Raw genomic sequence first — 17177 nt, 5'->3', positions numbered from 1 at the left:
ACATGGAACTGTCCATCTTCCACAGTTACACTGGCACCATTCCCCACCTTTTCCTTGGTGACTGATGACTGTATCGGTGCTACCTTGTGCTCCCACGAGGAAGTTGAACAATTCATCAACTTCACAAACACATTCCACCCTGACCTCAAACGCACCTGGACCATCTCGGACACCTCCCTCCCCTTCCTGCACTTCTCCGTCTTCATCTTTGGTGACCAACTCAACAGTGACATCTACTTCAGACCCACCAACACCCACAGCTACCTGGACTCTACCTCTCCCCCCCCCCCCACTTCCTTAAAAATGATATTCTTTATTCTCAATTCCTCTGCTTCTGCAGCATCTGCATCCAGGAGGACTAATTCCACTCCAGGACATCCCAGATGGCCTCCTACGACAAGGCCTGCAATTTCTCCTCCCATGTGGTCAACAATGCCCTCCAGTGATCTCCACTTCCCACACCTCCACACTTGAACCCCATCCCTGCAACCACAATAAGGATAGAACCACCCCTGGTCCTCACCTTCCACCCACCAACCCCTGGATACAATGCATTATCCTTTGCCATTTCCACCACCTACAAGACCCCTCCACCAGAGATGTATTTCCCTCCCCACCTCTATCAGCATTCTGCAGAGACCATTCTCTTTGCAACTCCCTTGTTAGGTCGACACCCCCCACCAACCCACCCAAGAACATGCAAACTCTACGTAGATAGTCACCCAAAGGTGGAATCGAACCCAGGTTCCTGGTACTGTTAGGCAGCAATACCAACCACTGTGCCACCCTTGTTGATCACCTTAGTAAAGGAAAGATATTATTTCTTTGGAGACAATTTAGAGAAGGTTCACAAAATGATCCCCAGTATGGAGGGATTTTCTTATGAACAAAGGCTGAACAGGTCAAGACTCTACTCAATGAAACTTAGAAGACTGAGAGGTGATCTCATTGAAATATATGGGATTCTTAACAGGGTTGACAGGAGAAATGCTAAGAGGATGGTTCCCCTCATGGGAGACATGGGAGACTCTAGGGCCTGAGGGAATAATCTCAGAATAAATGGGTGCCAATTCATGACTGAGATGAGGAGGAATTTCTCTCTGAGAGTTGAGAGTCTTTGGAGCTGTTTCCCACAAGAGCTGTGAGTGCAGAGTATTGTGTACAATTTAAGGCTGAGATACATAAATCTTGATCAATGTGGGAATCAAAGGTTACGGGGAGAAGGCATGAAAGTGGAATGTCAGATCAGCCATGATCCTATTGAATGGCGGAGCAGGCGGGAAGGGCTGATTGACCTACTCCTCTTCCTATTTCATACGGTCTTGCGAACATCAATAAAGTTGCTACCACTCCACAGCCCTATCAACTACTTGTTGATGACCAAATCCAATAAAGTACACACTACCTAGTGCCAGTTTGTCTGTAACTAGATTTTCCCTCATTGATTGAATAAACAGCACATTAAGTGTCAGGTCACTTGCTTTTAAACAGTGCAGTGATGCTTCAACAATCCTCCACTTTTAAGCAGTCCTTTCTCTATTTCAGCTCACAATCAACACAAATACAGAAAAATAAAAAGATACGGTCTATACACTAGAGTCATAGAGTCATCGGCTTGTACAGCATGGAAACAGATCCTTTGGTTCAACTTGTCCATGCCAACCAGATACCCTAACCTAAGCTAGTCCCACCTGCCAGCACCCGGCCCATATCCCTTCAAACTCTTCCTATTCATATACCCATCCAGATGCCTTTTAAATGTTGTAATTGTACTAGCCTACACCACTTCCTGTGGCAGCCCATTCCATACACGTGAAAAAAATTGCCCCTTAGGTCTCTTTTATATCTTTCCCCTCTCACCCTAAACCTATGCCCTCTAGTTCTGGACTCCTCCACCCCAGGGAAAAGACATTGTCTATTTATGTTATCCATATCCTTCATGATTTTATAAACCTCTAGAAGCTCACCCCTCAGCAGCTGATGCTCCAGGGAAAACAGCCCCAGGCTATTCAGCCTCTCTCTATAGCTCAAATCCTCCAATCCTGGCAACATCCTTGTAAATCTTTTCTGAACCCTTTCAAGTTTTACAACATCCTTCCAATAGGAGGGAGACCAGAATTGCACGCAATATTCCAAAGTGGTCTAACCAATGTCCTGTACAGCTGCAACATGACCTCCTAACTCAACTCCTCAATTCCCTGTCCAATCAAGGATAGCATACAAACACCTTTTTCACTATCCTATCTATCTTCAACTCCACTTTCAAGGAACTATGAATCTGCACTCCAAGATCTCTTTGTTCAGAAACATACCCCAGCACCTTACCATTAAGTGTATAAGTCCGGCTCTGATTTGCCTTTCCAAAATGCAACACCTCACATTTATCTAAATTAATCTCCATCTGCCACTCCTCAGCCCATTGGCCCATCTGATCAAGATCCCATTATACTCTGAGGTAACCTTCTTTGCTTTCCATTACACCTCCTGTTTTGGTGAAATCTGCAAACTTACTAACAAACCTGTGTTACATCCAAATGATGTAAAGTAGTGGACCCAGCACCGATTCTTGTGGCACACAGGCCTCCAGTCTGAAAAGCAACCCTCCATAATCATCCGCTGTCTTCCACCTTCATGCCAGTTCTGTATCCAAATGACTAGTTTTCCCTGAATTCCACGAGATTTAAACTCGCTAACCAGTCTCCCATGGGGAATCTTGTCGAACACCTTACAGAAGTCCATATAGATCGCGCCCGCTGCTTTGCCCTCATCAATCCTCTTTGTTACTTCTTCAAAAACTCGATCAAGTTCATAAGACAGAATTTCCCATGCACAAAGCCATGTTGACTATCCCTGATCAGTCCTTGCCTTTCCAAATGCATGTACATCCTGTCCCTCAGGATTCCCCCAAACAACTTGTCCACCACTGATGTCAGGCTCACTGGTCTATAGTTCCCTGGCTTTTCTTTACCACCTTTCTTAAATAGTGGCATCATGTTGGTCAACCTCCAGTCTTCTGGCACCTCACCTGTGACTATTGATGATACAAATATCTCAGCAAAGGGCCCAGCAATCACTTTCTTGCCTTCCCACAGAGTTCTAGGGTACACCTCCTGGGGATTAATCCACTTCTATGCATTTCAGATGTCTAACACTTCCTCCTCTGTAATATGAACATTTTTCAAGATGTCACCATCTATTTCCACACATTCCATATCTTCCATGCCCTTTTCCACAGTAAAGACTGATGCAAAATATCTGGATTAGTGGTGCAGGAAGAGCACAGCAGTTCAGACAGCATTTAAAATGCAGCGATGCAAAATACTCCTTTGGTTCCACACAAAGACTGCCTTGCTGATCTTTGAGGGGCCCTATTCTCTCCCTAGTTACTCTTTTGTCTTTACTATATTTGTAAAATCCCAGTGGATTCTCCTTAACCCTATTTGCCAAAGTTATCTCATGTCCTCTTGTTGCCCTCCTGACTTCCCCTTTGAGCTACACTTACTTGCCTTTATACTCTTCTAAGGATTCACTTGATCTTTGCTGCCTATACCTGACATACGCTTCCTTCTTTTTCTGAACCAATTTATTTAGTCATTCAGCATTCTCAACATCTACCAGCCTTGCCTTTCAACCTGACAGGAATATATTGTCTCTGGACTCTTGTTATCGCACTTTTGAAGGCTTCTCATTTTCTGCTTCCTTTACCTGCGAACATTTGCCCCCAATTAACTTTTGAAAGTTATTGCTGCAAATGTGTTGCTGGTCAAAGCACAGCAGGCCAGGCAGCATCTCAGGAATAGAGAATTCGACGTTTCGAGCATAAGCCCTTCATCAGGAATAAGAGAGAGAGAGCCAAGCAGGCTAAGATAAAAGGTAGGGAGGAGGGACTAGGGGGAGGGGCGATGGAGGTGGGATAGGTGGAAGGAGGTCAAGGTGAGGGTGATAGGCCGGAGTGGGGTGGGGGCGGAGAGGTCAGGAAGAGGATTGCAGGTTAGGAGGGCGGTGCTGAGTTGGGGGAACCGACTGAGACAAGGTGGGGGGAGGGGAAATGAGGAAACTGGAGAAATCTGAATTCATACCTTGTGGTTGGAGGGTTCCCAGGCGGAAGATGAGGCGCTCCTCCTCCAGCCGTCGTGTAGTTGTGTTCTGCCGGTGGAGGAGTCCAAGGACCTGCATGTCCTCGGTGGAGTGGGAGGGGGAGTTAAAGTGTTGAGCCACGGGGTGATTGGGTTGGTTGGTTCGGGCGGCCCGGAGGTGTTCTCTGAAGCGTTCCGCAAGTAAGCGGCCTGTCTCACCAATATAGAGGAGGCCACATCGGGTGCAGCGGATGCAATAGATGATGTGTGTGGAGGTACAGGTGAACTTGTGGCGGATATGGAAGGATCCCTTGGGGCCTTGGAGGGAAGTGAGTGTGGAGGTGTGGGCGCAAGTTTTACATTTCCTGCGGTTGCAGGGGAAGGTGCCGGGGGTGGAGGTTGGGTTGGTGGGGGGTGTGGATCTGACGAGGGAGTCACGAAGGGAGTGGTCCTTGCGGAACGCTGATAGGGGAGGGGAGGGAAATATATCCTTGGTGGTGGGGTCTGTTTGGAGGTGGCGGAAATGGCGGCGGATGATACGTTGTATGCGGAGGTTGGTGGGGTGGTAGGTGAGAACCAGTGGGGTTCTGTCTTGGTGGCGGTTGGAGGAGCGGGGCTCAAGGGCGGAGGAGCGGGAAGTGGAGGAGATGCGGTGGAGGGCATCGTCGATCACGTCTGGGGGGAATCTGCGGTCCTTGAAGAAGGAGGCCATCTGGGCTGTGCGGTGTTGGAATTGATCCTCCTGGGAGCAGATGCGGCGGAGACGAAGGAATTGGGAATATGGGATGGCGTTTTTACAGGGGGCAGGGTGGGAGGAGGTGTAGTCCAGGTAGCTGTGGGAGTCAGTCGGTTTATAATAGATGTCTGTGTTGAGTCGGTCGCCCAAGATAGAAATGGAAAGGTCTAGGAAGGGGAGGGAGGAGTCTGAGACAGTCCAGGTGAATTTCAGGTCGGGATGGAAGGTGTTAGTAAAGTTGATGAACTGTTCAACCTCCTCGTGGGAGCACGAGGCAGCGCCGATACAGTCATCGATGTAGCGGAGGAAAAGGTGGGGGGTGGTGCCAGTGTAGTTGCGGAAGATGGACTGTTCCACATATCCTACGAAGAGGCAGGCATAGCTGGGGCCCATGCGGGTGCCCATGGCAACTCCTTTAGTTTGGAGGAAGTGGGAGGATTGAAAAGAGAAGTTATTCAGGGTGAGGACCAGTTCAGTCAGTCGAAGGAGGGTGTCAGTGGAAGGGTACTGGTTGGTGCGGCGGGAAAGGAAGAAGCGGAAGGCTTTGAGTCCTTCGTGATGGGGGATGGAGGTGTACAGGGACTGGATGTCCATAGTGAAAAATAAGGCGTTGGGGACCGGGGAAGCGAAAATCCTGGAGGAGGTGCAGGGCGTGGGTGGTGTCCCGAACGTAGGTGGGGAGTTCTTGGACTAAAGGGGACAGGACCGTGTCGAGGTATTGGGAGATGAGTTCGGTGGGGCAGGAGCAGGCTGAGACAATGGGTCGGCCGGGGCAGGCAGGTTTGTGGATTTTGGGCAGGAGGTAGAAACGGGCGGTGCGGGGTTGTGGGACTATGAGGTTGGAGGCGGTGGATGGGAGATCCCCTGAGGTGATGAGGTCCTGGATGGTCTGGGAGATGATGGTTTGTGGTGGGAGGTGGGGTCGTGGTCAAGGGGGCGATAAGAGGAGGCATCCGCGAGCTGGCGTTTGAAAGTTATTGCCTAATATCATCAAAATTGACCTTCCTCCTGTTTAGAATCTCAAGTTTTAGATCTTGTCTATCTTTTTCCATCACTATTTAAAAACTAATAGAATTATGGTTACTGGCCCCAAAGTGGTCCCCCGCTGACATCTCAGTCACCTGCCTTGCCTTATTTCCCAGTGGGTACATCCATGTATTCACTCAGAAAATCTCCTTGTGCACACTTAACAAATTCCTCTCCATCTAAACCCTTAATACTCTGGCAGTCCCAGTATATGTTTGGAAAGTTTAAATCCCCTATTGTAACCACCCTATTATTCTTACAAATAACTGAGACCTCCTTACCAATTTGTTTCTAAATTTCCTGCTGACTACTGGGGGGTCTATAATACAATCCCAATAAAGTGATCATCCCTTTCCTACTTCTCAGTTCCACGCAAATAACTTTCCTGGATGTATTCCCAGGAATATTCTCCCTGAGTACAGCTGTAATGCTATCCCTTATCAAAAACGTCACTCCCCCTTCTCTCATGCCCCTCCCCCCCTTTCTATCCTTCCTATAGCATTTGCATCTTGGAACATTAAGCTGCCAGTCCTATCCATCCCTGAGCCATGTTTCTGTCATTGCTATGATATCCCAGTCCCATATTCCTTACCATGCCCTGTGTTTATCTGCCTTCCCTGTTAGGCCTCTTGTATTGAAGTAACTGCAGTTTAATTTATCGGTCCTATCGTGTTCTCTACTTTGTTCCTGCCTGCTCTGACTGTTTGACTCACTCCTTTTCCCAACTGTACCACTCTCAGATTGATCTTTCTTGTCATTATCTCCCTGAGTCCCCCCCCCACCCTACCCCATCTTACTAGTTTAGACCTTCCTGAGCAGCTCTAGCAAATCTCCTTGCCAGTATATTAGTCCCCTTCCAATTCAGGTATAACCCTGCCTTCTTGTACAGATCTCTTCTAGCCCAGAAGAGATTCAAATGATCCAAAAATGTGAACCCTTTTCCCATACACCAGCTCCTCAGCCACACATTCATCTGCTCCATCCTCGTATTCCTACCCTCGCTAGGGCATAGCATTGGGAGTAATCCAGATATTACTACCCTCAAGGACCTCCTTTTTAAATTCCTGCCTGACTTTCCATATTCTCCCTTGAGAATCGCATCCTTTTCCCTTCCTATATCATTAGTTCCAATGTGTACAACAACCTCCTGGTGGTCCCTCTCCCTTTTGAGAACATTCTGCACCCTCTCTGAGATATCCTTAATCCTGGAACCAGGGAAGCAATACACCATTCTGATTTCTTGCTGCAGCCGTAGCAACTTCTGTCTGTGCCTCTAACTAGAGAGTTCCCTATCACAATTGATCGCTTGAAATCCGCCGTACCCCTTATTATATTAGAGCCATTCTCAGTACCAGAAACTTGGCTGTTCATGCTACATTCCCCTGAGAGTTCCTTACCCCCTACATTTTTAAACAGCATACATGTTTGAAATCGGGATAGCCACAGAAGACTCTTGTACTACCTTCCTACCTCTCCTATCTTTCCTGGAGTTAATTCCTCTACCTGACTGTATCTGCAGCTTTTCTGCCTTTCTATAACTGCCATCCATCACACCTCTAGCGCCTGTAAATTCCTCATTGCCTCTAACTGCTGATCCAACCAATCCATGCGATCGGATAGGATTCACAACCAAAGACATTTCCTGTAGCCATAATCATCAGTAACATGGAAACTCTCGTTAATGTCCCATATCCAAAAGGAAGAAGCACATCACTCTACTAAAGGCCATTTTTGCTACTTAGCGATCTACAGATCCAGAAAATAATACTGTCTTATTGCTCTAAAAAAAATGCTTCAGGCTAATTTAATAATTATGGATTATATTTTAAAAAATGAACCAAGAGACAGATCTCAATAAACATATAATCAAGTAAGAATCCACTCTACTCACTATTGTAGATTTACAACAAGACTACACTTAAAAAAACTGTGCAACTTATCTGTTCCTGTGCTGTGAGGACTCCCAGCAAGCTTCCTCCAAGGTCAGCTGTGAATTCTGCTGTTTTTTAATTTTTCCTCAATGTACTCTGATGTCCAGAGGTACTTGAACTCCAGCAGCAAAGACAGTAACTGAGCAGATTCACTGCTGTATCAGACAGCAGTATAGGTTTCTTTCTCTGACCATGTAGTCAATGCCCTTGTCTGTCTTCATCTTTTTGAAAGTGCCGTTGTTCTGATCTTTTGTCCCCCAAAGCTCCAAACCAAGGCAACATCAAATAAAACAGTAAGTGTTTCTTGTGGGATTCGAGGAAATCACCTCCAACACCTAAAATAGCCTCAAAAAAGGAGCATATCTTATAGCCACAACTTTTTTCAGTCTTCCATTTGGGATTACCCTGAATCCGGATACTCCTTGGAGATATTCTAAATTAGGTGGCAGAAATTGATACACAGCACACTGAAATTGCAACCAGGGATTTTATTGTTGCCCATCCGAGTTATCGTAGCTGCTCACTTTTGAAATGCAATCATTGATAATGAAGGAAAAGATGGTAGGAAATTTTCAGTATTGCAAGGTTCTTCAAACAGAATGGGATAATGACCTGATGATCTGTTTTTAGGTGTTGGTTGATGAATGTACATTGTCCAGAGCATAGTGGGAAATCCCCATCTCTTCAAATAGTGTCATGTAAACTTTAGTGCCAGTCTAGCAGGACAGCCAAGGCTTTAGTTTCTAATCCATCCAAAAGACAGCACCTAATGCAGTTTATTACTTTGGAAAATCAGTTTGGATTTTGTGCGCAAGCCTCTCGAATTGATATTAAACCCGTAACCCAGACTTGGAGTTAAAGCTGTTACCACTAAGCCATAGCTCAATTATTTCAATGTTATCTTTTTGAAAATACATTGTGAAAAGCAAATATTAGATTTGGCAGATTCTTCACCTTCCGAGTCTTTGGAGCAAATCTAAGTCTTTCCTTTTATGAATTTTACCCATCTAGGTAAGAAAAACAAACAGAAAGATAACTCAATGGGCTCACGACATGCTGGTTCCAGATTGATCCCTGAATTGTTTTCCAGCCTTTTGTTACTCAGTTGTATTTAAGACAATCTCATGGGTACTAATTGCCCCTAGTTATGGAGAGAAATGTTATCTTAACTAGGTTCATCAATGTCACTGACCTCCAGTATTCACAGATAGCAGTCTGTATATACTGAAGCTGTGTGCACACCAGAATGTGCTCAACTGTGTGCTTCTGCAGTTGAATAGCTTAATAAAACCTACTGCTGAAATCTTCACATGAAGAATGGCCAATTTGGCAATGGCACAAGACATCTAGAAATGTGCCTCAGTGAGCTGGAGGCAGGAGCAAAGCAATTCCCATGACATTTTTGAAATAATCTCGCAATGGGGTTTGTCCCTTGTAATCTGAGAAACAACTCGAATAAAACCATTCATTTCTCTACTATTGGCTCTGAGGAGGAGATTATCACCTGACAAAATTTCCAGGAATACCGTATCCTATAAGAAGAACACTTCTTTTTTTCTACCAAGCTGTACCTTGTGTTTTGTTTGCTCACAGTGAACCAAATCTCAGTTTTGGCAAGATACCATGTGATCTGGTCCAAGTTGGATTATGTTCTTTTCCTTTCCTTGGCACATGTTGTTTGTCAAGGCGCCATGATGGCTGTGGAGAGATTGTTGTGATATGGTTTGTTGTTATATGAATGTCTGACCTCAGCAGGTTGCTCACCTCATGTTGAAACTTACAATACATTTTCTGGGGCTGCTCGTTGTTGCAATCCAAAGAGGATGACAGTTTTATTAAGAAAATCTATGGTTTGCTTTCACTGTGGCAGAACAAGTCCAGTCTGCCAACCCCATAGCCTTTAATTTCCAAAGCAATTAGATGTTGTTGAGCTACTATAACCATACTGCTGGACAGACGCCTCCAAAACCAGCTGACTGGAGAGTGGACGTAGCATCACTAGTAATATTACTTCCCTACCTTGATATAATTCTTTTGATATGTCTGCCATTACTATCCAAAGGAACATTGAGACTGAATTCCATTCTTCTACCTTTTCCTATACCTATCCATATTGATTCTATTTAAATAATCATTGAATTGCCTTTTCGAATGCCTCAATTGAACGTACATTCACCACATTTCCAAGCAGTTCACTCCATATCCTAACTGCTCATTGCATGAAAGAAAGATTTTTCTCACATCACACACTTCCTTTTTAAGCAGATCACCTTAAATCTGTAGCCTTTCATTCTTGATCCATTTATGAGCAGGAGTACTTTCTCCTTACCTACTTCACCCATTCCCTCGTAATTTTGAAATTTCTGTCAGAATTTACCACTATTTACCCAGCCCCCTTTGCTCCTGTACCCCTTACCCCCCAATAACCCACTTTGCCACTTGTCTACGTCTTTTAAGGAGTTCTATTCTGTCATCCTCACAGTTTATAACACTTTCAGGTTTTGTGTCATTCACAAACTCTAAAATTGCCAACTGTACAGCGGGATCTAGATCATTAATATATATCAGGAAAGGTAAGGGTTGCAATACCTACCTCTGGGGAACTCTGCTGCAAATCTTCCTCCAACCTGAAAAATGTCCATTGCCCATTACTCACTGTTTCCTACTACTCAGCTAATTTTATATCCATGTTGTTACTGTCTGTTTTGTTCTATAAGTTGGAATGTTTGTTACAGGGCTGTTGTGTGGCATTGTATTGAATGCCTTGTGGAAGTCCATGCACATTATATCAACAGTATTACTCTCATCAGCTCTTCTCTGACACCCTTTTCTTCAAGAACTCCAGCAAGTTATGACCAAGTTTCCCAAACTAACCCAGTCCCATTTGTCTGCATTTGACCCAAGTCCCTCTAGATCCTTCCTATTCATGCATCTGTCCAAATGTCTTTTAAATGTTGTAACTGGACCTGCATCTACCACTTCCTCCGGCAGCTCATTCCATGAGCTCCTCTCATGGAGTGCTTCCTCTCAGCTCCCTTCTCCTCTTTCCATAAATATATGCCCTCTAGTTTTGAACTCCTCCACCCTAGGGAAAAGACCTTTGCTATTCATCTTATCTACGACCCTCATGATTTTACAAACTTACCCCTCAGCCTATGATGCTCCAGTGAGAAAAGTCCCAGCCTATCCATTTATCTCTCCACCCCCAAGGTTCTCAGCCTCATTCCTGATGAAGGGCTTGGGCCTGAAACTTCGATTTTCCTGCTCATTGGATGTTTCCTGACCTGTTGTGCTTTTCCAGCAACACACTTTCCACTCTGATCTTCAGCATCTGCAGATTCACTGTCTCCCAGCCTATCCAGCCTGTCTTCATAACACAAGCCCTCCAATCCTCGTAACAGGGTCTGTTTATGGGCTGTCAGACTCTATAATTCTATAAGTTAATTATGCACAATTTCTGCTTTAGAAATCTTCTGAATCAACTCACATTTTTCCATGTGACTACTTTAATTCTATCCCAAATAATTGTTTCTAGAAGCTTCCCCACCACTGAAGATAAACTGGTCAGTTTACAAATGTTGTGCTTATCCTTCCAACTTTTGTGAATGTTTATAATTCTCCAGATTCCTGGTACCTCCCTTAAGTCTAAGGAAGACTGAAAGATTATAGCCAGCACCCTTGCAATTTTCACTCTCACATCCTTCATTATCCTTGGATACTCCTCATCTGGTTCCTGGTGCTGTGTCAACTTCAAGTACCAGCAGTGAATCCAACATTTCTTCCTGATACAATCTTGAGCCATTCTCATCACAGAGTTTTCTCCTCTGTCACCATTCCCTCAGTAGATCCACTTCCTTGGTAAAGATAGTTTCAATATTTCAATTACTGACTTATGCCTTCATGAGTACGTCAGTCTCTAATTGACACTACTCCTTTTTACCACTCATTTACTACTTACATATCCAAATTAGGTCTTGGGATTCTCTTCACGTTGGCTGACAGTCTTTTCTCATAATTCCTCTTTTCCTCTCTGATTTTTTTAAAAACTCCTCTCTGGACCTTTTCCATCCCTCTTGGGTGACAATTTAATATTCTGACATCTGTCATAAGCACATTTTTATTCTTTGTCTTAATTTCTGTCTCGTTTGTCATCCAGGGACGTCAGGATTTGTTTGTCTGGCCTTTCCCTTTTGAGAAAATATTATTTGGCTATATGCTAACCATTTCCTATTTGTAGGTAGCCCATTGCTCAGTTTCAGCATCTGCTGTGAACTTTTCACTCCTGTTTGTCCTGCACAATTTTGTTCTTCTCCTCCCCTCTCTGCCAGTTGATTTTTCTTTCACTGGATTGACCATTGACATACTCCATCATCATCCTAAAAGTTATGATATACTGGTCACTATTTCTTAAAAGATTCTCCACTGACACTTCATCCACCTGACCCATACCATTTCCAAGAACTGAGTCCAACAATGCCTTAATTCTTGTTGGACTGGACACATATTGCTATAGGAAATTCATTTGAACACAATCTTGGAACACTTGCTCCTCACTGCTCCATACACTATCAGTTTTTAGATTTGGATTAAAAATCCTCCATTATAACTGCAATATAATGTTGGCACCTGTCTATAACCTCCCTACACATCTTTTCCTGTACATCTTTCCCACTAGTTGTTGATCTATAGACTACTTTCAGCAATGTGATAATTGTCTTTTTGTTCTTTTGCTCTATCTAAATTTATTTACCTTTATTCCTGTTGTTTGTCAGTTAAATTCAAATGTAGCTAATCCTTTAAAAATAATATTATTCCTAACTTAGCAACTTAAAAACTGTTCATAGTAGTGCTGTTTGACCAACTAATGAACATGTAGAGAAAGGCTAATAGGAAAAACAAATCACCTTTTCCCAGCCTCACCAAAGCCCACACTCAGCACAATTTACTTCTTGCAGTAAAACTTACCTAAAGCTTTTGCCCCATGCATCAAATTCCCACTGTGAATCAAATTCCCAGATGTCCTCACTTGGCCTCTGTCTCTCTCAAGAGAAGTCTCCCCTTGTTTTGACCATGCACAAGAATGCATGTTTCCACCTAATAAGAGTTGGTGTATTCACTGAGTCCCTTTAAGATTGTTAAGAACAAGGCCTCCTGGTGAGAGGCCAGCTCTTCCCCATGCATGGTCACAATAATCTTTTGTTTTAGTTCCAATGTGGGAATGATCTACATTGCACCATGAATTAAATTTTGCACTTTGGAGTTTTGCCCCAAACCTTCAATCCCTGGAATAAAGCTTTCCTTCACAGGGTGATTATGTTTTAGGCATTGGGATTTAACATCTGTCTTTAATCTCGGATGTGTACCTTTGTCGATTGCCAGTTTTGCAATGTACTTGGCTGCATAATAGATAATGGGTTGCTATCTGATAGATCTTTTTGTTGTGGCCCAATTCTCCCCCTCATGAGATTAAAGATTTAGTTCATTTCAACTGTGATTATAAAATGTATTGTGACAAAATCCCTGCCTTTGATGATAACAAATTGGTTTTGAATTTTTCTAATTAATGTATTGCCCCTCAAATTGTGTAATACCAAAACTTCACAAAATTTTGAAATATAGTACTGTATTTCAGGTTTTACTTACATAAAGACCAACAGCTGGGTGAACGTTTGTCCACTGAAAACACTTTTTCTTCTTTCACTAAACTAATCAAGCTTCCAAACTTGAAGGGTTTGTTGCCAGCAACTAATATCAAGAGAACAATAAACACTTTGGGGCACATAAGCTTTTATACTTGGTCTGTTGCTTATTATAGTGGTAATAGACTGTAGGCTATTTCTTTTTAACTTTCCTGATATTTTACAACATTATTCCAGTTTTCTGGCATCAGTAATCTTATTGTACTTAGAAATAAGAGCTTTTCACTTTGATCCACAACATTGACAGCTGCAGGGGTTTTGCAAAGTTCCTTGAAACATTTTGTTACAGGTGATAAAATATAGCTTGAAAAAACTTTTTTTGACACATAATCAAAAACAGTTATCCTAATTTTGAGGCTTACTACTGAAGAGGTTCACCTTATTCTACCATGATATCCTTTCTCAAAAACATTGAACTTCTGTGTCTCTCCATTGCCTTGATCAAATTGATCATCCCTTCATGGTGAGCTTCAATAGCTGGTGTTAGGCAGTTCTACTGCAATGCCAGCACAATGATCAGTCTGCAACCACAAGGGTTTGTGTATTTCATTGCAGTGGATCACTGGAGAGGATTCAGGAATGGGAATATGTTTCTCCTAGCTCACTACCCAACATCATCAGGGCTCCTGGGCTTTTTGCTTTTCAAATTCTGCCCTGGTTGAGATCAGCTGGCAAAGAGATATTTTCTTAAAAAAGGTGTCATACTTAATCTGGAAAAGTTTGACAGTAGAGGAATTTGTGTGATTTATATTGTGATTGGATTCAGTTAAGTAGGCAGCAATTAAATGAGCTGTAGAAAATCTGATTTCAAAGGCAAAATAAATTTGAAATAAGCAAGTAGTGCACACTGGAGACAATTTAAAGGGACCATTGACCTGGCAGGGATAAACTTAACCCATAATATGCCAATAACAGCATCATCTTGACCCAGTATGTAATGCTTCCCCGTTTTGACTAAAAGATCCAGCAGTGGAGGGAGGTCTGCTCAGATAAATGAAATAGCCCATAGGGTGGAGTGGTGGGAAGATTCTGGAACAAGCGAGGCCTCTCCGAGGTTCCAATATGATGCTGAATAGTTACATGTATGATGCTGATTTGTTACATATATGTGCTCATGTAATCACAAAACGAGGACCTCCATCTTCTCTGCTACAATAGCAGGAGAAGAGAATACAACCTCAAAATCTAATCAACCCTAATCCACCTTGCTCCCTACATCCCAGAATCTGAATGACAGGATTAGCGAGGGGATTAGTAGGCAGCCATAAGGTCCTCTACACCAGTAGTCCCAATCAGCCAAGCCTTTGTAATTGCATTTTCCCAGTATGATACTAACATCGGAATGTTCCTATGGTATTTGAGGACTACATGTACACCTAGTCTTCTGAAAGGTGAGCAGTGAGTGCTGACAATGTGAAGGAGATGGGTGTGTGCAGGCAATGTCTCAGAGTGATGGTCCACCCATGAGGTCTGGCCAACCTACTGTGTGACTATGGACTCCAGCCCTAAATGGGGATATCGGGTGGGCCAGCAGTGGGGACTGAAGGGGTTAATATAGCACAATCATGTCTAGGTTTAAGCTGTGGGGAGAAGGCTAACTCTGATTTATCAGCTTAGTACAGCTCAAACATGTCTGGGCATGCACAGAGAATGGCTGAACTCTGACTAGAAAAGGAAAACGTATCAAGCATCTTGTCCAAATTTGGTTTAACCTCTTGTGTAATTCATGGATCATGTAAATATTACAATAAATCTTATTTTGCTGCTGTAAAACACACTGTGACTATTGTTGTAGGAGTTAGAGTTGAATTGTCATTCAGCCCAATGGCTCCCCTGCATTTGCTTCAATAAACAAGACCATTAAGAGATATATAGAATGTCCAGACCCCCCATACTGCACAACACCTCTGCTACCTGTCCACTATTGCCCAAGTGGTCTCACTGCTCACGTCTCGAGGGCAATCAGGGGAATGGGCCATTAAAGCTGGCCATCCAGAAGTGCCCAGGTGAAGTTAAATAAGAACCATTCATCTGGTTTCATTTTTTTAATCACAACTAGAGAATTATCAGCAGTAAGATCTTTTCCTGCTGCTACCCCTTTACCTCGGGTATCCCCTAGAGGAATTACATTAGATTAGATTACCTACAGTGTGGAAACAGGCCTTCAGCCCAACAAGTCCACATTCACTCTCGGAAGAGCAATCCACCCAGACGCATTCCCCTACATTCACCCCTGACTAATGCACCCAGCACTACAGGAAAGTTAGCATGGCCAATTCATCTAACCTGCACATCCTTGAACAGTGGGAGGAAACCACAGCACCCGGAGGAAACCCACGCAGACATGGGGAGAATGTGCAAACTCCACACAGACAGTTGTCCGAGGCAGGAATTGAACACAGGTCCCTGGTGCTATGAGGCAGCAGTGCTAACCACCAAGCCACCCATAATACCACACAATTACATTAATAAAGGTCTTCTGAATAATGAGAAAGGACACCCTGAAAAACAACAAGTAGCCCTTGAGAAATTCTCAGAAACTGAGAAATTTTCCCTTGGAGTGGGGCGTGGCGTGTGGAGAAACAAATGTTTTGTTCCCCTGATTTTATCAGAAGATTTTGTATTATTAGCAGTTCTAACAGATTTACCAAATAGAACATTAAACTCCCTTTCTCTCTCAAAATGTGAGTGGTCTACTATTTATTTACAGCATTTTCAGTTTGTCATTGGGATTTTCCTCAGTTCTTCATGTTTAGTGTTCACTAGACATTCATGGGGCACTTTCATGTTCATGGGGAAGATTGTGGTTCGTAATGCAATAGCCTTTTAAAATGCTTGAGTTCTTAAATAGTTTGACGGAATTGGGGAAGTTGGAATGAATTCAACTTTTTCAAGCTCTTTGAACATGGGAGTACCACCAGAAGGTCAGAAAGACACTAATGTTCCATTTTGGTCAGAAACATGATCCTGGGAATCTCAATGTTTTAGCATTATTTATAGTGCGGGGGCAGGGGTGGAGGAGCTAGGGAAGGGTTTTAAGTGCAAAAATAGCAGCGCATGGGGTAGGAAAGAATCCAAGTTCATCAAATTGGACCAAGCACTAGGGAATTGGAAAGTGTCTCAGTCATCTTTCACCTTCAGAACTTTGATTTGTATCCAGCCCAAAAGTAAATCTCAGTCTGTTAGCTATGACGGTGCAAATTGCAAAGAAGTCAGAACTGGGTCAGTTCAGGACAAGCAGGCAAATGACAGAAAATCTTTCAAACTGAGTGAGACATGCCTCTCAGAAAATTCACCGCATGGATACGAATGAAGGGAAACCATTCATATTAATGTAGTTGTTGGAATTTTTGTGAGTTGACTACAGTATACTGCACAATAATGGAGTGAGGTGGTAAAGGTTTTACCCTGTGGTTGCATTAGGACTTCAGACTAGCTCAGTTGGTTGGACATCCCTCACTTGAGGCCAGGTGATCCTAGCGTTAAACTCAATGCTAGTTTTCTCTCTCTCTCTCTCTTTAAACAGAGAACAGCTTCTGGGACTGTGGCAACTCTTATTTTCAAAAATATTTGTGGATTCAGCATAGGATATTAAAATTATTTCATTCTGCAGCACTAAAACCTCAAAAAATCTGATTAGCATAAAAAAACCCAGAAATGAGCCAAGGCAATAAATATGGGCTAAAATCCATTTAATGAAAAGGAAAAC

This window comes from Hemiscyllium ocellatum, chromosome 12 (genome assembly GCF_020745735.1).
Source record: "Hemiscyllium ocellatum isolate sHemOce1 chromosome 12, sHemOce1.pat.X.cur, whole genome shotgun sequence".
Lineage (NCBI taxonomy): Eukaryota > Metazoa > Chordata > Chondrichthyes > Orectolobiformes > Hemiscylliidae > Hemiscyllium > Hemiscyllium ocellatum.
The sequence above is the reverse complement of the archived record's forward strand: the minus strand, read 5'-3'. Positions refer to the sequence as shown.